At 43.2% G+C, this 27,489-nt stretch overlaps 1 protein-coding gene and 1 pseudogene across 14 annotated transcripts in view; one reads left to right on the plus strand and one right to left on the minus strand.

Moving 5' to 3' along the window:
* Positions 1–27,489, plus strand: part of SOX5 (SRY-box transcription factor 5) — a 947,053-nt gene that overhangs the window by 81,104 nt on the left and 838,460 nt on the right. The window lies entirely within an intron of this gene.
* LOC132250472 (U2 spliceosomal RNA) lies at positions 17,623–17,756 on the minus strand (annotated as a pseudogene).

The raw sequence follows: 27,489 nt of genomic DNA on the forward strand, positions 1-27,489 counted from the left end.
TACTCTGTCTCACCTTCAAGGAATGGATCATCTTGAATTGTGCTTCATCTCATTCCAGGGTAAAATTTCACCTGGGTAATTTGATAAAAAATGAAACATAACATAAGGCAAGGGAAAAGTGGGATCTAGGTAGGACCATGTATAGCTTAAGACAGGGGTGTCAAATGTATGGCCTGCAGGCAGGTCCAGCCTATGGATCTGGCCCCAGTGCTGCCCCTGAGTCTAATTAGACCCACACAGGGTATGATGTGTGCCTGTAGTGTGGAGCTGATCTGCAGGCCAGATCAGGCCTCTGAATTCCCTACCCCTTCCAGTTCAGGTCTGGTCAGTTCTGGTGCCACCTGTGGCCAGAGTAGCAAGTGCACTGCATGCAGTGCCTGCCCCACCAGGTCCACCCCAGCACAGGTGCCATGTATGGCACTGCACAAGATGTCTGTTCTGGCCACTTGCCACATGTGGCATGGGTCCTAGACTGGCTGGAGTTGATGGCACAATAAAATGGGATATAAGCCACAGAATTATTCGACAAAATATGTGTACTAATTTTGTGGTTGGTTTCCACCAGGACTTAAATTGAATGTATGGCAGGGTTAGGACTCGCCCCAGGGTTTCAATTTGCCTCTGCGATCTCTGCCAGATTGTTGGGATCAGGGGTTACATCCCATTGTACTTTTAAATGAAAATCTATTAGCAGCCTAAGACTAATGTAAAACCATCCCCTTTCTGTTGACAGTTAGCTTACATTAGAGAGTGTGTGTGTGTGTGTGTGTGTGTGTGTGTGTGTGTGTGCATAAGAGAGGGAGGGACGGCGGGAGCATGCTCTTCTCCTCTTGCATTTGGTTTTCCACTTGTGTGTCAGTTTTCACTCTTGTCAGATTAGAATTTTAATATTTGGCATGTCCTTTAAAAGTACTTTGAGGTCCTTTGATGCAAGTGCTAAGTGTGGTTCTTTTTTTTATTGTTATTATGACCTGTTTTTGAAAAGGTAGGCCAAAACAGTAACTACTGGCAATCAATAGTTGGTAATCCCACCCATAGCATCCATGGTAGGGGTATAACCTTTTGGAACCCCAAGCCCTGTCATGGCAGAAGCCAGAAATTAAACAACGGTCTTTCACCATCATGGTTGCATGTCATTTGCTTTAACTTTAAACTCTATGTATAAAAATGGAGGTGAGCCAGGAAGGAAAAGATCAAATATCTTGGAATCCCAGCATATCGAAAGGATTTTTCAATACAGCCTCTTTTGAAACACAAAGGAATTTGTTTGAGGAAAACTTTGGTTCTTGATTCCCTTTGTTTTCTCTCAGCCTATCCACTCCACAAAGCCCACCAAATGTATTGTGTGACTGAGAGTTTGAATAAGTTTCCTGCAGACTACAATCAGCAATGAAGAGCTCAGCATCCTGTATGGTGAACTCAGGACCCTGAAGGATTTAGACCCTTGATCCAGATGGTGGATCAGCAGATATTTTATATCTTAGAAGCATGCCATTTTATTTTAAGTATTTGATTTGCATCATTAGGGAGAGATGTGATCTCATCCAGGTAAACATACTTGCCCTATTTAAGTCTCTGAAAGAGATGTGGTTTGATTCCATTGAACAAAGTGAGCAAGATTTAGCAGCTTCAGCTCCAGCACTTTTTTTTTCTTCTCAGCAGGAGCTGAGTACTGGCACTTCTCCCACAGAATCATTTCTTGCTGTTTTTCTCTCAAACAAGAACAAAAAATGAAGTAAAGATTAAAAGGCAGAAGTAGACAGATTTAAAGGAGGACGATTAACACTGGGGTCTGACAGGACCTGTTTGAAAATGTTCACTCCCCTTATGTCACATGAACCAAAGTCATGCTGCCTCCTTCAGAACCCTTTATATTCCCACACTCCCACACAGACACTTTTTAGTCTGTCTGCTTCCTAATGGAAACAGTTCATAGTGGATTCCACCTTTGTGTGTCTTCTTGTTTTGTTTGACCATTAGCATTGCACCAAACAGCAGTGGTGTAACTGGGGTAGGGAGTGACAGGGCCAACCACCCAGTGCACTGACTTGTGGGGTGGCAAAGAAAATCACCTGGTGCCAGCAGCCATGTATTCATGATTGCAAACTGGAAGCTGCCTTTTCCTTTTTTGCCCCAGGTGCCTGGCTGCAACCCTACACTGCTGCCAAACAGTTGCAGGGAGATACAAAACTAGACCTGAAATCTGGTCCATGCTTGCTGAAAGACCCAAACTAGTGCTAAGTTTTGAATACAGCTGAATTTATTTCTGCTTTAGATGGAAACTGCAGAGCGCCGAGTCTTTCTAATTCAGTCCAAGGAGAGAAACAGATTGAGTCATGTAGTTGGTTTCTTTTGAAACCATCAAACCTAAAAACTTAGTGAACCATGGGGGTTGTAATGCAAAGCATAAAAAGGTTTGGATGAATCCTTGTGGCCCAAAACTGTTTCATACCAAGATATTTATCAAGCAGTGATATTGTGGCTATATTCATCCAGACAGTATGGTGTCATTGCAGCACTTCTGTGGATTAACTGAGCTGGTTTGTAATTAGGCCTATGAGAGAAAGCAGTGAGAATTAGAAGTACCCTCCAAATGTGGGCAGGAGTGACCTATAAACTTTTAAGTTAGATTGGAAGTGTAGTTAAGATTGCACATTTTTCAGATACAATGGGCCTTGATCCTAATGGTGCATGTGGGCACTGACTCTGTAAAAGTAATAGAAATAAAGAGGAAATCATAGACCTGTTTTCTTACTTTTAAAATCCTGCCACTTTTTTTTCCTTGGGTTTGATTATGTTAGAACAGTGGTGCTCAAACTTTTAGCCCCACAGGCTGAATGAGTGCTGTGGGGCTGGTCTGCAAGCTGGATTCCTTTGGGGTCACCACCTGAATTGGGCCCTGCGCCACCCCGATCTAGCATGCAGGGTCACTCTATCCAGCCCATGAGATTCTCTAGGGTTCAAGAAATTTGGCAGCAGGGGACAAGCGATTGACACTGCCATTGCTCTGCTGCTGCCAAATTTTCAGACCTGTAGGAAACCCAGCAGGCTGGGTGACATGGCTCTGTGGGCTTCATCTGGCCCATAGGTTGGGGGTTGAGCACCCCTGTACTAGAACAGTGATTCTCAAGTAGGGTACCACAACACCATGGGGTGTTGCCAGATTGTTTGAAGGGTGTCCTGAGGTGTGAAGAGATAAGCAGGTAAGTGCTGGCTCAATCTTGTTCCTGCTTGGCTGCTCTTCCACCTTGCTGGCCCCTTCAAGGTGGTAAACACTGTAATATATAAATTAATTTTTGAAATTGGGTGCCACTCAATTCACGAAAATTTTGGAGGTGTGCTTCAAGTCCAGTGAGGGATGCCTTAAGTGCAAAAAGGCTGAGAACCACTGTACTGGCTCATAACTGCCACAGTAGATCTATTACTTTCACTTTTGATCAAATTTACAACACAAAGCAGCCTTGTTTTAACATGGTATTAGTGAAAACTAAAATCATGCTTTGTATTGGGGCGAGATACCAATAACAGAGAAAAGTGAAATCAAGAACTGGGGAGAGTATGAAGGTGGGTTACTAAAGGTGAGGACAGACTTTAAATGTTGTACAAAATGAAATGATGTACGATCCGTAACATAAGGATAACTTGATGTGTTAATACCCCCACCCCTTCCTCACCCTCCTTTTGTAATTCACAGCATTGAGATCACTTTTTGCTCAGTATTGTTTAGTGCTTCCTTTTTTTTTTTTTTTTTTTTTTTTGCACTGCATTTGGCTCGCTGTGTGTGTGAACATATAGAACATGAGGTATGTGTTTGTTGGACTGAGAGAGAAAACAATTTCGTGTCTCCTATTTTGGCCTTCTTACTTTTCTTTTTTTCTTACAAAATGAATTAACCAAGGAAAGGAAAATACTGTTAATAACCATATGGATAAATATTGAAGTAGCAGTTTCATAATCTATTTATTAGGTGTTATTCCAGCTGATATATTTATGTATATGTAAAAAGAAAAAAAGAGAAAATGTAAACAAAATTAAATTTATCCTGCATTTTATTAATTGCAAGATACTCATTCACAGATAATACAACAACAATATGATTTTCAACAAATGCTTTGTCTTTGTGTTTCTTTACTAAATTAGATGGATACACCAAATGGCATGCTGCTGTCTTAATTTTATTTATAGAGTATAGATCTATTAGTCTGTGTTTCTGGTTTGCTTGTAAGTTATCTGACCTATTTTCTTTTCTTACATCTTTGTACTGCTTACCAAATTCCCGTCTCCTATGCCTAGCATAAAACTGTCTTACAATTAAACCCTCTGATAGTCAGCCCTGTAGACATTGCCCAGGACCGTAGTAAATAGATAAGATATATTGTTTTATATATTTGTACAACAAGGAGAGACAGCTTCATCACTTTAAGCAGGGGAATAATCTGTTTACACTAGAGGAATGGGCTTGCTTATTTTTCTACCCTTCAGTTGTGAAGCTATTTGCAGGTTGCAATATCTGTCTTATCTTTGCCAATAGAGATGTCTGGATGTTTTCTCTTAATCTCATGAACTGTAATCAGTTTAAGTTGGCCAACTACAATTCCCAGAATCCTTTAGGGATGTGAAAGTACAGTACCCTATGCATCATTCCAAAACTAATGAACAATGCACACAACTCATTTGTTATTGCTTGGAAGCAAAAAGTGGAAGTATCCAAACTGTTTTAAATTCCATGTAAATACTAAAAAAAACAAAACAAAGCCCCTTAGTATTAAGACAGTGTTAAAGTTGAGAAACCAGGCTGTTACAATTCAGGAAACGCAGATTTAAAAGTAATACCCACTCAAGTGTTTAAAAATCATGAATCAGGCTCAAAGCAGCCTTGGAAGATTTGAAAGTTCATGATTTTTTTTTTTAAAGCCAGGTCATTTTTTTTTAAAAGGTCTTTTGGCTTTTGAGACAATCAGATATATGTTTTCAATTTTTTCTCCATAACAATGAGAACAAACCACAAACATATTTTTTTAAAGAGAAGCTGAGATTCTTGTGTTATCATGACTCTGGGATCTAGAGCTTTAGGAAAACTTCCAAATACTGCAAGACTCATGGTAAAATCAGTGGTTGGTAATATTGAATTAGGATTAATAGTGAGTATTGGCTTCAAATATTGCCTCGTCATAATTATAAATCAATTTGTCAGTTAATACAATAAGTAAAATAACATGATTCAGAATTTCTTACATAATGAATTGCAGCATAATCCATGGAGTCTTCACACTTGGTTTGATTGATTTCAAATGTAGCTTGATCAATGAAATCTCTGAAAAATCCAAGAGTGACTGAAAATATAACCCAGATAATTTGATACCCAGTCTTGTGCCTTAACCACTAGAATGCATAATTTCCTCATTCTAGGCTGCCTTTTCTATTAATTTGCCACTCTCTCCCTTTATTTTGTTTGTCACACATTAATGTGGCCAGTGTCAAATATTTAGGTATTGGAGGGATGAGAGCTCTCAGAGGCAATTTATGTTTTATTATTGAATGTGGTTATAATAATACTTTTTATGTCCATAATGCTTTTCATGTTGAAAGCACTTTTGCAAACATTATCTTATTAATAGCTAATAATTATATCTTTAGTGGGTTTCTAATCATGGTGTAGAGAACTGCCAATTGAGAAGGCTCATATTAGGTTGAGATCCTTAAAGTGTATTATTGTCTCCTCTTCCACCTGCGCTCTAGTTCAGATGTTTCTTTTAGAACATGGTTATGTAAAGACAGATATTAGGATTTAAAATATTGTCTAATCTTAAATTGTACACAGTTTACATTCTGTCTTCACTAAACTGTCATTTTTTTCAGTACAGTAAAATGTCATGTTACTTTTTACATACCATAATAGTGACACTATTGATTTTTTTAATTTGTAGTTCATGAGCTGTATATATTTCAAAGACAGTTAAAGAGTGGGGACATTATACTGTGGGTGGGGAGAAATGACTAGGTGCATCAGTATTATTGAGATCATACCCATGGCAAACAACAAAAGGGAGAGTATGGCAAAAATCTTCATCTTTGTATTGAAGTGAGTCAACCAGAAAGCTGAGTGGAAAAGCAAAATTCAAATTCTGAAATCTTTTACTTGCTGTTGGGTTGAGATCATTCTACCACATTATGGATAGACTAAAAAGTAATCAAGGATTTCAGTGGTTAGTAGGTCAAAATGTTTTAATTTCAAAATTTGGTATGTTTTATAAAAGCCTTGACAGAAATAAATGAAGAAATATATTTTGACAAAATATATGCACATTTTCCCCTGTTCCTTCTTATGAGGTACCTATCTAATTGTTTGTGCTTCAAGAAAAATCTTGTTGCAGAAGCATCTGAGAGTTACGATGATGCTCCTTCATATCCTAGTTTGAGTTGGGGGTGAGCCTCAAAAATTCCAACGGTTGCTTCTAAAAGTTCAGATGCTAACTTTAAGCAAATACATCATTAGTTTGCAATATTCTGAAGAAAATACTGCCCAATGGTTGCTTGATGCAATGATTTCACTGAGGGTATGCTCCGGGGAATTTTGTCCTACCAAATAAGCGGGTGTTTGTACTCAGAAAGAAGGCTGTTTTTAATTTTTATCTTGAGAAACTAAATTGAGGAACCTCAGAAATGAAACAATTAGGAAGACAAAGTTAATTCTGACCTGTATTTGTGGGAGCATGGTGCCTTCAGATACCAACACACTTTTTTCAGTGGTGGCATTTGGAAGAATAAATGAAGTGTGACTCTCAGCATCTCTTTAGTTGCCCTGAAAATGGAATGTCAAACAGCATATAATCATCTTCCTTGTTTAAAGAAAGAAGAGCGAGTGAGAGACCTAGTTTTCTATTTGTGTCAGTTTTTGGATGTCTTAATATTCCATCTTGTCTAATTTTCCAGAGAGTGATAATAGAGTTCCTGTCAAATTATAGGTTACAGACTTTTTAACCTGTGTCACAAAAAAAAAATTAGTTGTTATTACCATGAATATAATCCAAATAAAAATTTAGTTTTTTGATACTGTTAAACTGAAGGTTGAATTCCAAGCATATAATTTTATTCATTTTAAATATTAAAAAACCCAGTCTGACATTAGTCATCCTCCAGCTTCTCTTCTTCCATCACCCTTGGATTTCCTCTCGTCCCTCCACTCCCTGCCCCCTCCCCCCCCAAAAAAAAAGAAAAAAAGAAAAAGAAAAAAACTAAACTTGATTTGGAGCAAATATACAGCTTATTTGTCTGGTTAATAGAAGTTTAGCTTCAATCTATGCACAATTTGAACTAGCTAGGAAATATCATGGTGTTGGGAAGTAGACCTATCGCTTTTAATTGAAATGACAGGATGTTTATTTACAGACTGGCTATCGTGATCTGACCATCCTTCAAAAGGACGGTGGGAAATGAAGAAAAAGGGAAACGTAAGAGAAATGCATTTGCACTACTTTGGTGTTTCTAGGAGCATTGCAGTGTGGTAACACTGGACGTATATAGGATAGTTTTCCCCGCTGTGGCACTTCCCCTTTAGTGCCAAAGAACCATTGTTTAAATAACTATAGTTATGAAGTGAGGAAAAAGGATTACATTTATTTAAAAATAATTTAAAAAAACCCCGGTACTGAGCCAGTTTCTAGAAAGCAGTAGGCAGATTTGTGTCAGATATAGACATTTCACTTAATCAAATAAAACTTTCTATAGGTTTTGATTCATGAGGGTTTTCACTACTTAGGCCTAATTCAAACCTGGGGCAAATGGGTAGAATTCTTTTGAAGTCAATGAGGGTTGAGTTTTGAATTAAAGTATCAAATAAAAGCATTTTCTCTGATTTTTGCCTGAAAACCACAAGTACCCTTTGGTTTTACACCAAAGCAGATGGTGGCTTATATCAACAAAAAATTGAGGCTGAGTCTTTTGAATTTGTTGTAGTCTTGGGAGTAGGTAAGTGTTACATAGATTTGGATTTTCTACCAAGAAGTTTTGTTCTGCTCTTATTGATACAGTGGGCCTATGCTGGATCATTGAAGTGAGAGTTTACTGTTGTCTTAAACAGGAGCAGGATTAGAGAAATTGGGAGTGTCTACAAATGCATTGGGCCAAATTCAAACATGAGCCAAATGAGTAAAATTCTTCTGAAGTCAATGAAAGTTGTTATTGTGCAGTACATGGCTTTTATGCTGGCATCTACACGTGCAGGCGCTACAGCGCAGTAATACTGTGTGGACTGACTTAGGACTAAAGTTAGCCCCAAATTAGTCCACACAAACAGGGTTACTGCACAGTAAGGCCTCTACATGTACCTTACTGCACAGTGACTACTTGGGCATAAATTTGCTACCTGCATGATGCATGTATGTCCTGAAGAACACACATATTTTCCTCTGTACTTTTGCTGTCTGCCCCCAAATCGGTGGGAATACATTTCCCATATATAGAATAATTGGCAGTTAACTACCACCATTTTTCTGACAAAGGATAGAGTCCTTCCAGACCATAACCAAAGTATTTGCCATATCCTTGCTGTCACCTTTTCCCATGCTGTATTACCTTTCACCTTGGTGCCCATCAGGATCCCTAGCACTCTGATTTCTTGCTCTCTTATTTGAAGGCCCAACTTTCCCAAGTCCCTCCAGTTCCCCACTCCCATTATGATGCTTTTCAACCTATTTAGTTTAGAAAAACAGCATAAAAAGCAGCATAGTTTGAACTGAGCTTTCTCTGTGCCTTGGGGTCAGTTACTGAGCTCTGTCTTTCAGCAGCTCAGCAGCGTCAGAGAAAGGCTATCACTTCCTACTTGCTAGCCTGTTACTGGCAAGTGGGATTCAATACCTTTTGTTTTCTATACCATTTTATTATTATATCAATTCATTCCTTTCAATTTATTCCTCCCCAAAATCCTCTTTTTGTTTTTGTTAGTCTATTTTGATTCTTTTCCTCCAAAAAAGAGATCTGTGCTTTCTCTCACAGTGTGCATTCCATTCACTGTACAGGGAAGCACAGTATATATTGCATATTATAATATAGAATTGATTCAGGAACAGATACATACATTTATATGTTTTATTTAATATATAAATACATATATACATTACATAAATATATACATATAATTATCTATATATATTACATAAATACAGATTACATTACAGTAGAACACACAGATTTTCCAGCACACCAAACATACTATGAAACACACTATGAAGTGTGCTGGAAAGGCAGCTGGCAAGCCTTCAGGGAGGGGTGGAAGAGGGGGTAGAGAGAGAGCTGTAAGTTCCTCCCTCTCAAACTGAGATGCAGCCTCTTTCTTACAACTAGCAGGCATGAGGCTTCCAGTTCTACTGGCAGCAAGGAGAGGGGAGCAGTGCCACTGTCTAAGTCTGCATCCCCTCCAAGAGCACCAGCCATAACCACCCCCACCTCCACCATGACAACAAGCAGCACCAGCATGACAGTCTCCTCCACCCCCATTTCACTTCCCATGCTGAACCTTCCAGTGCCAGAAGAAGAGCTGGAGCTGGGTCTGAGTGCCCTAGTAAGGGAAATTCTGGGGAAGGAGGGGGAATCATTTGAGTTTGTGCTCCACACCCTTCAAGTTTCCCCTAGAGCCAGGTCTCCTTACCCAGAAGGCACTTTTGGTGAGGTTGAGGTAGAGGTTGTGGAGGCAAGCGGCTCAGCTGAGTCCTCTCCTCCTGTTGCTGTGCCTCTGCTTGCTGAGGATGGGGAAAAGGCAGCATCCACACGTGCACCCACACCACAGAAGCAAGTCGGTAGTGTGGTCTGGGATCATTTTGAACTGGCAGATAATCCCACATATGCTATCCGCCTGCAGTGCTGAGCCAAAACTAGCCTGGCAAGGGAACAAAACACGTGAGCACAATGGGATGCTGATGCATTTCTGCAGGCACCACCCCCTTGCCCTTAGTCTTCCTTAGCCTGGCACCAGTGGGAGCATGCCCAAAAAGAAGTCCCCCTGTCTCTCCAAAGCCCTTGTCTCACCCAAAGCAGAAGCAGGCTACCCTGGAACAGTGGGGGAAAGGTGGACAGAAAGCGGGGCGCATTGCAAAGGCAATCAAGATCACCCAGAGCATTGGGGAGATGCTTGGTGTGGATGGCCAGCCCTTCTTAGTTGAGCAGCCAGGGCTCAGGTGGCTCATGGTGCTTGTGGCCCCAACATACCAAGTGCCCACATGCACCACCATAGGCAGGACAGTGGTGCCTTCCCTATATGAGGCATGCAGGGAGTACTTGAGGGAGGAGCTGTGCAGGGCAGGTCCACAGGTGGCCTTACACTTCACCTTGGACATCTGAAGCAGCTAGGGTGGAAATTATGCATACCTCTCCCTCACAGGACACTGGTGCGACCAGTCAGGCTGTTGGTGGGCTCTCCTTCAAGCTGAGGTGGTAGATGAATCCCACATGGCAACCAAGATCAGGGGAACCATGAACCGCTTGGTGCAGGGGTAGCTCGTTGTGCAGGGCGAGCTCACCCATGGGTTCATAGTCACTGACAATGGGGCCAATATGGTCAAGGCAATGCATGATGCCAACTTTGTTGACATCTGCTGTGTGGCACACAAGTTCCACCTCATTGTCAGGGATGGCTTGGAGGGGGACAGGGCTGCCGGTGACAGCTCCATCATCACTGGCAAGCTCATTTCCAAATGCAGGAAGGTGGTAAGCTACTTCTACTGGAGCATTAAGCGGGGCAAGATGCTGCAAGACCAACAAACAGAGCTGAACATCCTATAGCACAAAATCATGCAGGGTGTGGAGACTCGGTGGAACTCCACATAACTGATGCTCGGGAGGCTGGTGGAGCAACGGAAGGTCATCCATGAAATGGCTTTGCTCGGGGAGATTAGGATCTTAACAAAACCAAGTGGGATACCATCTCCCAAATCTTGGTGGTCCTCAAACCCTTCCTTCAGGCCACCGAGTGTCTCAGTACTGGCGATGCCCTGCTTAGCCAGGTGATCCCTGTAGCGGCAACTTCAGAACCAAATGGAGAAGTTCCAGGGGATCAATGTTCCTGGCTGGGGCAAGCCACTGTCACCAGACGTGCAGGCACTGGTGAGGTGGCTGAAGGAGGGCATCAGGAAACGGTTTGATCCCTTGCAGTCCAGTATGCGGTCCATGTGCTGGCTGCCATGTGTGACCCAAGGGTGAAGGGGAGCGGCAGTGTATGCGGCAGCAAAACCCTGGATCAGTTGATGGAGGTGCTGGTGAAGAGTCGGAGGCAGAAGGGTGGAGGCAGCAGGATATGGAAGAGGGGGATTGACTGTCCGGTGTCAGCACACCATCCACCAGCCAGTCTCCTCCTCCACCACTGGTGCTGCCAATGTAGGCCAAGGACGTAGCTTCCATGGTGGGGTTCAGAGGCATCAGACTCCAACATCAGGCAGGTAGCACTCAGGCCTTGGTGGCTGCCTATCTCGCCAAGGATGTGGTGCCATTGCCGTGGTGGTCTGCTTGGCAAGCCAAAGCCAGATGTGGCTGAATCTGGCCGTGGTTGCCTGGGAACACCTGCCCTGTCCTGGTACACCTGTCCTGTCCAACCAGTGTTCAAAGCGAGAGGGTGTTCAGCATGGCTGGTCATGTAGTGACACCCCACTGCACCTCCTTGGATCCTAGTTTGTGGAGCAGCCGGTGTTCCTGAAGGTGAACCTCCTGCTCATGGGGTTCCCTAAGCTCCACATGCAGATGAAATGAGTGCCACCCTCCTCACTCTGTCTGTACTTCCTTCTTTTTTTTTACCCTTGGGTTTCACAACCATTTAGTGCCCTGCTCTCAGAGCAGAGGGGGCACTCACTGTATCACCAGCCAGCAGGGGAAGCTCCTGTGCCAGGACAAACTTGGATGTATGGACAGGGGTAGGAGGAGGCCCCAGGTCCTGGGCATGACTACTAAAACTGCACCCTCCCGGGGTGGGGAGGCCTGGTGGGACTACCAGTGGTGCGGCAGACCCAGAAAATGCCAGGACCAAGGATCTCCTTGGCACCATAATCTCCAGCCACCACACGCATGCACAATCCTGGCTGGGGAAAACCCGGACCCATCACAGTTCATAGGCTTGTCTGTGAAAAGTGGTTTGTAAATTCCCTTTCAGGATCAGGCCTGAGAGACTGGAGACAGGTAGTTGGGTATTCTTGTCTTTGATACATTTTCAGTGTGCACTCATTCTGGTGTGCAGTTGTTGCTTGGTGTCTCCTATGTATTTTCCATCAGGGCACCAAGTGTATTGTGATATGTATTGTGAAGATATCTCCATAATGGAGATATTATTGACAGGTTTTGCATGTCTTGTCATGGCATGGTCTGGGCTGTAGAAAGTTGGCTTTTGGTGATGAGGTTGGTAAGGTTTAGTGCTTGTTTGAATTTACAAACTTTTCACAGACGGGCCTATGAACTGCACTTGATCAACCTCCTAGGTACAGAAACTCATGGACTCAATATAAACATTGGAATTCTGACACACTACAGCCTGCCAGACATCTGACTCCCTCAGTACCTCTCCACTTTTACCTGTGCTAACACATCCCCTCCCTGCCCCCCCCAACAGCCTGACCCTCATCCCTTGACACCTCTATCTTCATTTTCACTGACTGTCTTTCTTGCCTGCATTGCATGCCAGCCTCTGGCTTCTTTACTATTCCTTCCATCCAGGAAGAATACACTAACTGCAGGTGCTTCCTCAGGATTTCAGCCCGAAAGCTTGCTAAGATATATTTCTCCAATTATTCAGTTGGTCTACTAAAAGATATCAGATTGACCCAAAGAACCTTGTTTGCCAGTGCCATGTCCTTAGACCAACACAGCAACACCTGTCCTCGGTCAGCTGACCAGAAGGAGGCAGGGCCCTGGGCACATCTAAGCCCCAGGGCTGGCTGGTGCTGGCAGGGAGAGTTCTCTGGCAGCTTCTGGAGAAGCTCCTCCAGGAAAGGAAGGAAAAGCTCTGACAGTTTGGCTGGCTGAGATGCTAATCTGACCGTGCTGCTTACTTACCTGTTGTTTTTTAAAGTGGTGGACTGGCCTGAGGCTATAGGGGAGAAGGAGGCCTCATTGGGGCACACTACCATGTTGTGCAGAGGCCCCAGCACCAGTGAAGACACACCTTAATGCACACACAAAGTCACACATCATGAGTTTTATTTGTCAGCAGGTTGAGGTGCAGTTTCCCAGAAACCCCTACACCTATCTCCTTGAAACTTGACAGGCTTTGTGGCCTCAGCAGTAGCTACACTTTCTGTTGTTTTCATTCAAATCAGGCAAGAAATGACAAAGTTTTAGGCATTTTTGTGATTCCCCATTATAGCCTATGGGTGAAACATCAAAACAATTTTGACGAAACGAACAGTGCTTTAAAATGAAATGAAACGACAAAACAAAACACTGTCCTTTCAAAATGGCGAAACAGAAGTCAAAATGAAATGGTGCTGTTTTGCACAGCTCTACTAACTACTATATTTATTTCACCCATGTATAATATACATTTATATCATCCATGAATAGTCTTCCCCTTCTGATATCTTATGACCTTGTTTTTTCTCATTTTTTGTGCTAACAGTTCCATGCCACGCAAATAGTAGTGGTGAGGGGGGGTTGGGGGTGCCTTGCCTCACTCCTGTATGGATTTTAAAGGTCCCACTTAGATGCCCATTAATTTGGACTTGACTCTCTGCTTCTCTATAAAATAACCTTATTCAACTTACAGATTTATGTGGAAACCCTATTTTCCCTAGCATTTTGAATATGTAATCATGATCCACTCTGTCATATGCTTTTTCTAATCATAGGTTTGCTTTAACTGTGTTTCTTTTCCCCTCTTGGATGTGGGACAGCGTATCAGGGTATCTCTGGCACTGATTACTTTGGAGATCCTTCTACCTGATACTGCACATACTTGGTCTTCATGTATTATCTTCTGGGAATAGGGACAGACATCCAAAAAACCTGAGCCTGAGCCTGAATTGATTCAATCTTTGCAGGTTAGTCTAACCTGGCTAGGCTAAACTGGTTTGTAACCACACAGACATCCCAGAAATGCAGGCACATGCCTGCAGTGCCTCAGGCTAGAAGCCAGGGGCTCTAAAGCAGTCTTCCCTTCCCTTCTACAAGTGCTGAGGAGAGGGGGGCATAGCCAGGCCTCAACAGGACTCTGATTAGGGAGGGCCCCCGCCCCCTCCCTGAGGAGCCCAGAAGGCAATTGATAATACAGTGTTTATCACCCCTAACTCAGTGTTTATCACCCCATCAAAAAACAAAGCCTCTTTCCATTAGCTCAAGCTCTTCTTAAACACCTTTTCTAAGGAAGGAACCAATCTCCCACAGCATGGACCGTAGTCAGCCTGTGGTCTGCTAGCTAATGCTGAGAGGTGTCTGTGTAAGGCAGAAGGGAGAGGGGGAAGCCAGGGGGAAGCCAGGCAGACGCCTACAGTCTCGGCTAGAGCACCAGACAGGGAGCAGAGGGGAGGGTCCAGCTCTGCTGTGAAGCATAGAGCCCAGCTAAGAGAGCATGCCAGGATGCTGGGGGAGTTTGGTTTAACTTAAACCAGGAAGGGGTTTGGGACAGACACTGCATAAACTGGTTTGACTCAGATCAGTTAAGTCTGAAATCACATTCAACCAGGTTTATCTCAAACTGGTTTCAGCCATTTTCGAACAGGTTTATGTGAATTGAACATCTGTTCTGTTACAGGTTATACCAGTTTCTGATGATTTAAACCAGTTTATGTGTAATGTCTGTCCCTAGCCCTGGAGGTTTTTTCTCATCCTCAAAGCCAGCATCTTGACCATTAATTTGTAGTCCATATTAAGGAGTGTAATTGGTTTCCAGTTTCTTAGGAGTTCCTTCTTCCCTTTCTTGAAGACTAAGATCACAATGCCTCTTGTAAAGTTTTTACCTGCCTCCCTGTTTCCGCTATTTCCTCAAAAATTTCCACTATATCCCTCCCTACCCATACCCCAAACTTCTCATAAAATTCAATAGGCAATCTATCTGCTTCTGGTGATTTCCCTCTTTTAAAGATTTTAAAGCACTCCTCCATTCACTCCAGGCAGATCTCCAAGTTCACCAAGCACTCCTCCTCCACTTCCTTTAAGCTTATCTTTTCTTCCATCTTCTTTGCTGACTCCTCCTCTACTTTATCTTCAATCTCTTCCAGCAAATCCTTCATCTTTTTTCTTCTGATATAGCTCTTCATAAAATCTTCTCATTACCTCCAACACCTCCTCCTTCTTTTACACTTGGGTACCACCTTCCCTCACTGCTTTTAATTCTTCTTTTGCCTTCTTCACTCTAGCCAAAAATTATTGGGACCACTCTTCATTTTCTCCCACCCAGCGTGCTAGTGCAAAAAACATTTTCTTTCTTGTCTTTCTTTTAAGCCAACTTTCTATCCCTTGCCTTGTTTCTTCTAATTTTTCTCATACCTGTCTTCCTTCAGTGACTTCCTTTAGCAGCTCCTGCATCTTTCTTTGTAGTTCTCTCAGCAATTTTGTTCTTTCCCCCTGCAGTTCTCTGGCTTTTCTTCTTAAAGAATTCTCCCATCCTTTTCTTCAGCATCATCCACCATTCTCTGGCACTGTTAAAGTATCTCTTCAGTGTTCTCCACCCCTCATATGGTCTTGCATATGCTTGACATATCTCCTCATCTTGTAACAGTCACACATTTAACCTGCCCACTCCTCTTCCCCTTACCAGGCTCGTACCAAGACTCCCATTCCACCTTCAGCATCTGTTGATCATTAAATGGTGCTTTCTTTCTTCCTTATGTCTGTTTCTTTTAATACAAACATAAAATCAATTCTTATTGTTTTTTTCCATTGGGGTCATTTGTAGTGAAAACTTTCTCCCCTGACCACACATCTCTTAGTGACTGTTCTTTAATTATATTTGTTAACAATCTGGATAAACTGTCCAAAGTTCTGCCTCCTCCTTCCTTTATTCTGTCACCCGCTTCTATTATGCAATTGAAGTCCCCTGTTATTATCTGTGGCCTCCCTCTGACCATGTAAACTGGTGGCTTTCTAAGCTGAGCCTTCTTCCCCTCTTGCTTTAGTGGTGCATACATGTTGAAAATTTCTATTTCTGTTCCCCTGACTGATATTATCATTCACTGCACTCTGCCTGTGATGGTGTTTTCCACCTGCTTTGCTTTCACCTCTGGATTCTTGAATAGTATTGCCACTCCAGCCACTTTATTCTCATTTGTCCCTGGCCACCAAGTTGGTTCCATCTCCATCTCTTCTAAAAATATGTATAATCCCTCTATCCTGGTATACCACATTCTTGTAGGCCGATTATGTCTGCCTTTATTTGATTTAACATTGGCTCAACTTGTTTCCATCTTTTCATTGTAAAGACACTTCTGGCATTAATTGAAGGTATATTCAGTGAAATTGTGCTGCTGTACTGTGCTGCTGCTCATATTGGGTGCCCCCCCCCCCCTTCCTTCACATGCCTGTTGCTCTTGCAAGCTGCCTGACTGCTTTTGGAGCTAGAAAGGCTTCTGTTTTCCTGCCTCCCTACCACTTCCCACCCCCTGCACTCAACTCTGGGATGGAGCTCAGGACAGATCATAGATTTCATAGACATTGAGTCCAGCCCCCTGCCCAGGGGCAGGAAGTCAGCAGGAATTATAGGATCTCAGCAAGATAAACATCCAAAAGTGTCTTGAAGGCATTCAAAGTGGGTGCTTGAACCACCTCTGGTGGCAGTCTATTCCAAATCTTGGGGGCTCGGACAATAAAGAAGTTCTACCTTATGTCCAGCCTGAAACGGTCGCAGAGTAGTTTGTGACCATTCGATCTTGTCATCCCTTGGGGTGCTCTAGTGAACAGATGTCTGCCAGATCCTGGTGAACACCCCTAATAAACTTATAGGTGGCCACCAGATCGCCCCTGAGCCTGCGCTTTTCCAGGCTGAAGAGTCCCATTGGTTACTAGCAGGAAGCTGCTCTCTCACTTGCCTCCATCTTTATTAAGTTTCTTTTTCTTGATTTTTCTGTCTCTGCACTCTCTTCCTTTTCCCTATCTGTTGCTTTGGCTCTTTTCCTTGCTCCACCCCCAATTCTGCTGTCTGCCAGGTTTCTTCCTTCCACTTCTAGTGCCACTCCCAGTGGGCTGAACTTTCGTCATGCTCTTGATTATTCTTCTCCAGCTGATCCTGTTCTATCTCCCACTCTCTTCTGCTACTGTCGTCCCTGTGGTTTTGTCTCTGTCACCATCGCCTTCTTTGCCGCTGTTACTGTCTGCTGTTGCTCCTAGCTTCACCTTCACTGTCTTCTTTTTGGTCCACTTTTCTGTCTTTATCTACTCCCTCGGTCTCCAAACCTTAATTTCTGCTCCTTATTTCTCTTTCTACCTCCTGGCTATCAGGCAGCACTGCCATTGTTTTGGGATTTGGATTTCCCTCCTCCACTCCTTCTATCCCAGCCCTCCATTGATTTCTTTCTCTACCCTTAAGGCATTGAACATCAGGCTGTCTGCCGATCAGGTGTTCTTAGCCAAAAAGCCAAGATGCTGATGGGAACCTTTTTTTGTGTAGCCCTTAAAAAAAGCGGGGGTTGGGGAGGGGAGGAGTTGTTTCCCCAGGAAAAAATGAGCACCAGGCCTGGAGGTACTGCAATACCAGGCTGGCACTTGGAGAGGCAGGAACAAGCTCCAACGCCCTCTCCTGGTGTTAAAAATGCTGGTGAGACTTTTTTTTTTTTTTGTGGGCCTTAAAAAATGGGTGAGTGTTCCCTGCACAGGGAACTGGCACCAGGCCTGAAAGTACTGTAATACCAGGCCTGCACCAGTCCTGATACCCTTATCTTGGTGCTAAAAATGCTTAAGTACAAGACAAAACATTTTTAAGGCATAAGGAAATACAGAGGACCCGAGCGAGGGGCTACATAGTAGAAGTTGGGGGTAGGGGTGTGAACGTAGCTAAGTTGTATAAGAATCATACAGCCAACTAAGCCCAGGGGTGAAAGGGAGGGAAGGGAGGGCTCGGTACTTACATAGCAAAAAATATACAAGAGACCTCACACAACAATACCACATTTGAACAGAAAGGTGGTTTGTAGGCACACACATTGTTGTAAGAGAGATGCAGGATACAGTTATGGAGTTAGTTAAGAGTCTAGGATTTAGAAAAGTCCTTTGAATCCTTTAGGTGTATCATCAAGGGCTGATTAGGCGATCCCCTCTGTGTCACTTCTGGTTGGCAGGTGGGGTCCACATACTGGTGCTGTCCCATGATGTACTCCATGTAGATGTCCCTGGACTAGTGGATGGTATTGGACACCATGAAGTGCTGCATGAGCTTGGTGTGGTAGTGTGATATGTGGCCGGTGTGCAGGACACTCTTGTTGCTGGGGTCCCATATTCAGATGCCCTGATGATCAGTGCCTCGATCATCACATTGTATCCCCAGCTCCTCAGGATGTCTGCCAGTGGCTGGTATTGTTCACACTTCTTTTCATGGGCCTCTGTGGCAGAAGGCCACCTCTGTTTCTCCCAACAAACTCTGCTCTGTGACAATTTGGTTAAGATGGGCCCTGCAGAGGGTACACACCTTACCCTATCTCTTCAGATAGGGTAACCTGAGCTGGATACATTCCTGAGGGAGGGGGGAAACCTGCTCCCTCTGCCTACGTGACTAGCATCACATACCTGAGTGAGGGGCTTGGGCTCCCTGGGGAGCTAGGAACTGCCAGTCTGCCCAGCAACTAGTGATGCATTTCAAATTGGTTGGCTGACAACCAACAGGTGCTGGCCTCCATTGGACCAGGTAAATGAGGTCATAAGGGCTATATAAGTTAAGGATTGCCCAGGAGGAGGGGCAGCAGCCATGAGAATACTCAGAGAGAAGAGTTGGACCATCTGAAACATGCTCTCTCAAAACTCATGATCAAGGAACTGCCTGCCTCCAGAGGGGATCTCTACCTGCCTCTGGATGATACTTGTGAGTAAGCTACCTGAGATCTAAGTAGATATATAGCTTGCAGTAACTCAGATGCATGATCAAAGGCTAGCCAGCCATGCCAGTTTGCTCTATGGTATTTCTCTGATATTGTTCTACCCTGTACCCTATTCCAACCCTACCCCTTGTAACCAATAAAGTTCTCCTTTGTACCTAGCGTGAGAGACTTATTGGGAGTGGGTCTAGATTATGGCCTTGGGGTCCCCTTGGTTGGGCTGACTAAGGGAGACCACTACTTGTGCTTCTGACTGAGGGAATCATCCCAAGTTCTTGAAGTGAATCAAATACCCTCAAGGGCTACTAGGCCTGTGTTTCCCAGGGTACACAAAGCCAGAATCAAGCCCATCCCTGGGTGGAGGCAGTGTTACCTCCAGGCTAGTGGGTGTGCTCCAGGAAGAGGTTCAGCCAGATGTGAGGTGCCCCCAGGGAGGCACTTGGAGCCTGGAAGGTGGTCAGGCGCAGTGAGGTGGGTGGCTCAATGCAGGAGTGCCCCCTACTGGCCCACCACAGCCTCCACGAAGCTTGCTGCTGGTTCTCAAAGGTGATGGTGACATCTACCATCACAACACGCTTGTTGTCCTCGATGGTCACCGTGATGTCTAGGGCACCGCTTGGCCGGCTGGATGTGGTGGGGGGGGAAGCTTGCATGTGGTGGCTGCTGCTGCTTCCCACCACCCAGCACTGCTGCCGCTCTGTGTCCGGCCATGCCCCCCTTCCCGCCCCCCACGTCCGGCCACCGGGGGTACAGTTACTAAAAAAAGGTTGAAAACCCCTGGCATAAGGCATCTGATAATGGTCCTCATGATGTTGTTAAGGCTGGAATCTACTAACTTAGTGTGTGCTCCGGCCCTATACTGATTCAAAGAACTCAGGAAGAGCATATACAACTGCCAAAGTTGAGATGCAAAGTGTTTGGAAACTTGCACCCTAGATGGTGCCAGTAAGGTGACGGATAAGAGCTCTGCTGAGACCCTGCCTCAAGGATAGGTTAGTGCATCCCATCTGAACAAAATATAGTGCCCATTGTGCTCATTCCCCCTCAGTGCCAACAGTTTTTAAAGTCATGATGAACCACTACATAAAATATATTTCAACTTCCTCTTCAGTCCCATGGCCTACCTAGCAGTGCCTTTCTTTCCCATTTCCACTGATTCCTGTTTCTTTGTGAGCCTTAAATGTCTGGTAAACATCACCCAGCTTCTGTGTAGCTGAGAGGCTCTGGTGCCCCTTTTCTCAGCCTTTTGTATTAGGCTGAGTGTTGTATTAGGTTAGTGTTCCTTCATCCTCTGTGGAATGTAGATGGACTGGGCAGTCCTGTGCCTCATTTGCATATATGATTTGGAAGGTCCTGTGACTTATGACAAGAACACCAGGTACTAGTAATGAGTGGGGGACTAATTAGTACATGGATCCTTTGTGAAGGGTATCTGGAGTGCACACACATACTAAGTAGTATTGGGCTGTGGGGACACTGTGGCTTGAAATGCTTTTGACTCTGCTTTGGCCCAGCTCAATGAACTATGTGATAAGTCATGAGTCTTTTGGCTATGGACTAATATCATGCACAGTTTGTACTATGTATAAGTGATAACCAAAAGAGTTAGACACACAGCAGTCTCCTGTCCCCCTTCTGCTTGCCATAGAGGCACATTATAATGGATATCTTTATTTGAAAGTCAGTGTTCATTAGTTCTTTACATTTCAAACTAACAAGGTAATTGCTGCAGTCTGGGGCTAGAGTCAGACCCACAGCACTCTCTTGTTCCATGTTGTGTTTGGGGAGGGAACAGAGCCTAAGCAGGATATGACAGTAAGAAGGAACAGAAAGACTTCAGGGGGAGGAAATGTTGGGGGATAGAGGGCAAGGGGGCCACCTGCCCCTCCCCTCACTATCTTCTCTGCTGTAGCATTGGGAGACATATTCAAGACACCTGATAATTAGATTTTACACTTAGGGAATTATAGCAAATGTAGCCATTTTCCATATTTAAAATGTAATTATTGGAGGTCATCTTATATTTGAGGTCATTTTATATTCAAGTAAATACAGTATCTCTGGGAATACAAGGCTTACATTTTTTTTTACATAAAAGCTGAGATTCTCAAATAAAAACAAAATTCCAGGAGCTGAAGCTTTAAATAAAACCCTAACTAACATGAGATTCTTAATTAACCACAAGATTTGGCACATTAGGCCTATGAAAAATGCATCTACTGTTTTAAAATACCATTTGCATTCTGTTCAAGTTCCCTTTTCTCCTCTACCCATCCTTTTTTTAGGCTTCACTGGGTGTGTCTACATGAGACATTTATTGCAGAGCTGCTTAATTAGATTTGCAGCAAAATGCCATTGTCTACACATGACCCTATTAAACTGCAGTAGACTAATAAATGCTACCACAGGGCAGTCTGGCTAAAAACAAGTAGTGCCCTGAGGTGGGGTTTTTTTGTGTGCAGCAGCACATGTGTAGATGGTGATGAGGCTGTCTGGGACACCAAGGTGCTTCAGCGTGGGGGCTGCCTGCCAGCTAGCCCTGCACTGAAGCATCCTTGTGCCTCAGCCAGGCCCCCTGCAGCATGTGAAGCCCTCTCAGAACAGCCCTGAGCTGGCAGGCTGACCCCCCGGTTCCCCTGCCAGCCTGGTCTGCTCCAACTGGGCTCCCTGTGCTGAGCATGAATAAACTTTGGAGCAATATGCTCTGAAGTTTTTTCATGCACATTAATCGCGCGTGTAGACGTGCCCACTGAAACGTATACTGTCTCACCGAATAATAAGGCAACTGAATGCAGGCCTAGGAAACACTTCCTGCATCTCAAAAGGATGGGATAGAATATGGCTGATTAATCAAAAACTGGATATTGTCTTAACATTAGCTTAATTTACACATTATTAACCCTTAGAACACTGTCTCCCTCCTTCCCCCCCACAACGTTCCAACCACATGATGGTTTGGAGGTGTGTGCTGCATATTGATCTCTTCAGTATGCAGTGGACACTCAATGAAACCTGTATTCAAAATCCAAACAGAAGACAGCATTTAAAAAAATAGAAATTGCATAAATTGTGCAAAAGGGCTTTCACTGTTGTAAACAACATCGCATCTCATGACAGTCAGGCTGTCAGGACTTTTTTGTTCATTTTATTTTAAAGGAACCGCTTCCCCTTGAATATATGGTATTAAATGTTAATTTCCAGTATCTTAGCTGAAAACCAGAAGGAGTTGCCCAGTATAGATGATGGTCTGCTGACAGAAGTTAGAATAACATAAAACATTTCTGCTCTAGCTCATCTGTATTTGCTCTAAGAGTGCTTAGGGGTACACTGTATTCAGGAGGTCTTTTGTGAGCAAAGGGTTAAATGTTATAGAATTGGAAAAGTTGCTTCATTCTGTAGCTTTTACAAATAAAATTAAAAATAAACTGTTTCTATACATTCTTTAAAAAAGATGCAGTTAGATTTCAAGTTCTAAGCTTTTCTGTTTCATTATGTTGCATAGAAGCCAGCTGGTTTGCTAACTTGGGTGACCTCACATTCCTTGAATGTACTCATAAATCAAACCAAGGCCATGCATTAAAAGCTCAGCTCTGACACTAATTCAAAGGAGGGAAAGTTTTATACATTGTGGGGGAAGCACATAGCTAGACACTTAAGGCCAGATTCTGCTATCTGTAGTCAGATGGAATACAACTTTCTCATGAAAATAGTCCCATGGAAGACATGGAAGTCAAGAGGACTATAAAATTGCTCAATGTCAGTAAATGTTGCAGAGCCAGGCTAGTAAGGAGCATTTGAAAATAGAGCAGTCATGTTTATGAAAATGTATGAAAAGCTACAATGGGGTGGGAAGCAGCTAAATGTTCACCACCTGAAAATGGTGTTCTTGTGAATTTCTCCAGTGAGAGAACTCAGTCTTTCCTGGACAAAACATTTTGGTTCGATTTTAATAAAAACTATTTTAAAGCATCCAGTTGCATTGAAAAGCTCACACATCATTATACTGCGCCACAACGGTGATTATTCTAGACCATACAGTAATGTCTGGGATCATCCAATATCTTGCAATTAATGCTTGGAATATGATGCAAGAAAGGTAGTTTACCATGTTAGTCTGAAGCTAGGCAGAAGGCAGGGCAAGGTGGCACATAATAGACCAACTTGTTCTGAGTTGCATGAGCTTTCATAGGCTACAGTCTACTTTGTTATATGTGAGTAGGATATAATGATTGAGGCTTGGATGGTTTCAGAAACTGGGCAGATGGTAACCCAGAGGCCTGTGATCAAAGGCCTAGTGTCTTGTCATTTTATGAGTAATGTGGTTAGATTGGTATCTTCCCACTCTAACAAAAGAGACAATTTAAACAAAACCAAAGCATTTCCAAGAACCAGAAAAAAAATATTGTTTGGTTATTATGGTGGGTTGCTTGTTGAGGGAGAAAATTCTTACCTTTGCCAATGCCTTGTGTCTTTTTGTTAAGCCAGATTGATTTCTCTGGAAACTGAATCCTCTGTTTATCCACAGACCAAGTCCTCCTGTTTGTTTCTTTGCTGACCTGGCAGAATAATGGCCTTGACCAGACCAGATGAGATAGTTCACTCTTTGTGCTCATTGCATCCTTGGCCTGGTTAACTATAATCCTAATCTTGTTAAGTGGATGCCTGTGCAATGGGATGGATTATCAAGTAATTACACTGAAGTTGTACTGAATTCTGCCTGTAATGGCACTGTAGTTTTGGTTTGGAGTTGACTGGGCACGAAAGAGGATATTTGTCAAATGCTTATACCTTGAGCCCCTCTATAAAACAAAGCCAACAAAAAAAATATGGTTTTATGCATAAGGATGGAATCAGACATGCTTAAGGAGAAAATATCGCATTTTTAAGAACATTTAGGGCCTTGTTATGTGGTAATTTTGGGAGGCTCCTGGAACTCTTAACCTCTGGATTGTTTGCACAATAACACCCAGAACTAATTTTAAGCACTCATTATGCCACTCCAAGGCAGAATTATCTCTGATCTGTGTTACCCAGCTCATGTTTCACTAAGGTATAACTACTTTAGGCTACACCTTAGTGTAAATACTGCCCCCCCCCCCCCCCCCGGCCTGGATTGGGCCCACTGCCCCATCTCCCCAGATTTCTGCTCACTGCATCCCCTCACCTGTTCATGGCTGCTCATGCTGTCTGTTCTGGGGGAGCAGGCAGGGAAGGGTAAACCTGCCTGCTTGACTGCCACTGCTTTCTAGGCTGGGCTCAACCCAGAGAAGAGCAGCAGGGGCTGGGCAGGCAGGTTAATCCTTCCCTGCCTGCTTCCCTGGGACAGACAGCACAGGCACAAGTAAGGGGGAGATTGTGGGAGAAGCTAGGGTCAGGGTGCAGCGGGGAACCCTAAGGGGTAGGAGGAAACCCTACGGACAGGGGGAACCAGGGGAGCCCAGAGGGGCAGAGGGAAAGGGGGAAGCCCAGAATGGGGTGGGGTGTGGATTTTTGCTCTTCAGTCCTCCAGGCCTATGCTGGCTTCAAACTCAAGCTAACACTAACACCAGTCAGCTTTTATAGTAACAAAGTCCTTCTTTACCTTTTCTTGCCCCCTTTCCCACCAATTGATCACTTTAGAATTTGGGAATTCTTCAGTGGAATTATAGTTGATAAAAGTTGGTTTATTCTCAGTTCAGATTCAAATAATGTACCTGATTCTGTAGTCATAAGGACAGGATGTAAGGAGCTGGATTTTACAAACATACTCATTGTTGGTCCCAAAACGATTTTCCACAAAACGGAGCATGAGGCTCTACCTGTTGTGTTTAAAATACACACCAAGAGCTAATTTTAATTCATCCTTATTATAATATTATCTAGCATATTCCAAGATGTCCTTTTTTCTGCACCTGCCAACCATTCTCAGCACTGCTGCATCAAATGCTTTTGAGACAGTGACTATTCTGGGTAGCAGTTTCATATACAACACTAAACATAACTAAGCTGACTCTATATAGTTGTAAATGTGTATCATTTATTCTTTCAGACTGACATGGTTTATGTCAGTAAGTAAAAGGTCCTTTCAGAGGGATCATAAATCGATAAGAAAAATGCAATGGGAAAAATGACATATTATTAAGGTTGATATTTATAGAAATTCTTGTTAACACTGTTCGTTGTGTTTATCACATTTTACTGCTGTGTTGTGCTGACTATGGCCCATATCAATCCTTGGAATAACAGCAGAACAATAAGAATATTAGAATTTTTATTAGTTTTATTTGGATGCAGTAATACCTAGGAGCTACTACCTGGGCCTAGACATTGTTCTAGGTGCTGCCCGAAAGAGTTTATGTTCTAAATATAAGACAAGAGACAACAGGTGGATATAGACATATCGGGGAGTACAAGAAAACTATGAGATAATATGTGGGAACTTGGTAAGCAGTGGTCATACCACACCAGGTGCCTGACAGTTGTCAAGTTTTTGTAGGCATGAAAGCAAAGGGGAGTTTTTAGACAGAATTTGGAAGATGACAAAAATGATTGATTTGTATTTGTTTAATTTACTGTAGCAAAATACCTGGATACCAACCTTATGGATACAGTGATATTCTCCCTGTTCTACAGGAGGGAAAGTAGGACAAAAGGAACATAATTTGCCCAGTTCCTCATAGGCAGACTGGGATTAGAACCAGTAAGAAAGTCAAGTACACTGCATTGTTCATTCTGCATTGTCTTGCTGGCTCTTCCAAACTCCTGGGCACAGGTTTCCTATTTGTATTTTCAATTCAGTCTTCAAATGGTTTTGAAATAGCTGCAAAAAGATTAGCTATGTCTCTGTAAGACATCACTTTCCTCCCTTCTCTGAGCTGCTTTCTTCTGACATTTTGTTCCTGCCCATACCCCAGTTTTTCACACCTTGTTTAGACTTACGTGTTTACTGTAACTCTACTGTTTTAAGTTTCCTACCTCCTTAAGACCACAAAGCACTTCAAGAAAGGATTTCCATGTATTATATTTTGTTCTGAAAGCCTTATCTCATACAGACATATTTGCCCATTTTCTTTTTTCCCTCTATATATAAAAAATTGTTTCAGACCCATTATACATGCAGCATTCTGCTTCCATAGCCTGGGTTAAGATCTCTCTGTGAAACTGCACACAATAAAACATTTTTCCTAAGAAAAGTTAGCAGTGCACTAAATGCTGATGCAGTGTTTCAACATACTTAATTATTTCTTTTTTGCATTGTTTATCATCGTTTTGTCAACCTTCCATATCGTTCCCCACAATGCTTTGTGCTGGCTTTTCTTTGAAAATTCCTTTCCTCTGAACTTGCCATGAACTTTTCTGTAATATACTGCCATAAAATGCCACCAAAAAAGTCCTTATATACTTAGAAGAGAACAAAAGATTAAATGCTGTGAAATTATGCAACGCTCGCTCCCTCACTACTGCCCCCCTTCCCTCCCCCCCCCCCCCCCAAATAACACTGGTAACTTCATAAGAAAAAGTAACTTTTAGTCTCAGGTATGGACTGGAACAGGGGCCCTAAGCAAGTAGCTAGTGCCATAAACCATAAGAGCATGGTTTAAATAATGCATACATAGCATGCTCCGTTCTGTGTATTCTGTGGTTTTGCTAGTGATGTCAAAATTCTGGGATTTAATTTTGGGTGATGGAGAGGGAGGAGGAGGAAGAGGGGTTGCGTTTCCTGAGATGCTCTGTGGGAGGAGAAAGATTATGCATGCGCCTAATGTAATAAGAGAGAGAAAATGATGAATTCGAATTCATGGATACAAGGACATGGGAAGATTAATTTTTTTGTGTAAAAGAAAGAATTACAGCAATTTTGATCTTGGAGAAAAACACAAAGAATATATGCCTTTAAATATGATGCATTTTGTGTGTTACAAGAGGGTTTTATTTCTAATGGGGAGAGGCCGTGAACTATAGGGCCAGTGAAGAAGAAAGTGACCTGATATATGGAGCTGTCAACTATCCCCATGTTACAGAGTCATGGAGGGTGGATATTTTTTTTAATCTCTTGCTTCTGGGTGTTGCTGGGTGCCAGATAGGGCCAGGAAAGAATATTTTTTTTCTTTCATGTTGCTACAGGTCTGCTAGTCCAGCAGCTCCTCAAGGCAAGATCATCCATACACACTCAAGAGATTCAAGAGGGCCATGACCCCACTACCGTTTTATTTGTTGTGGCCCCTGACTCGCACACTTTCTGGAGAAGCACTGGGTATTGGTAGCAGCTAAGGCTGAGGGTTTTGGCTGGGGTGTGCTAGTGCTCCTGCTGGGCCTAAAACCTGTAGATTCCTGATTAGAGGATCTGACACTCTGCTCAGGGTCAGACAGATCACCACATCTGGGATCACGAAGGGATTTTTATTCCATGGTAAGACTAGCACAGTTTGTAGTGGGGTTTTTGCCCTTCTCTGTAGTGGGGTCATGGCCCTTTTGGATCTCTTGAATGTGTTTTAATAACCCTTGTGTCACAACCCAAGGG

Source organism: Alligator mississippiensis, chromosome 4, assembly GCF_030867095.1.
Source record: "Alligator mississippiensis isolate rAllMis1 chromosome 4, rAllMis1, whole genome shotgun sequence".
Taxonomy (NCBI): domain Eukaryota; kingdom Metazoa; phylum Chordata; order Crocodylia; family Alligatoridae; genus Alligator; species Alligator mississippiensis.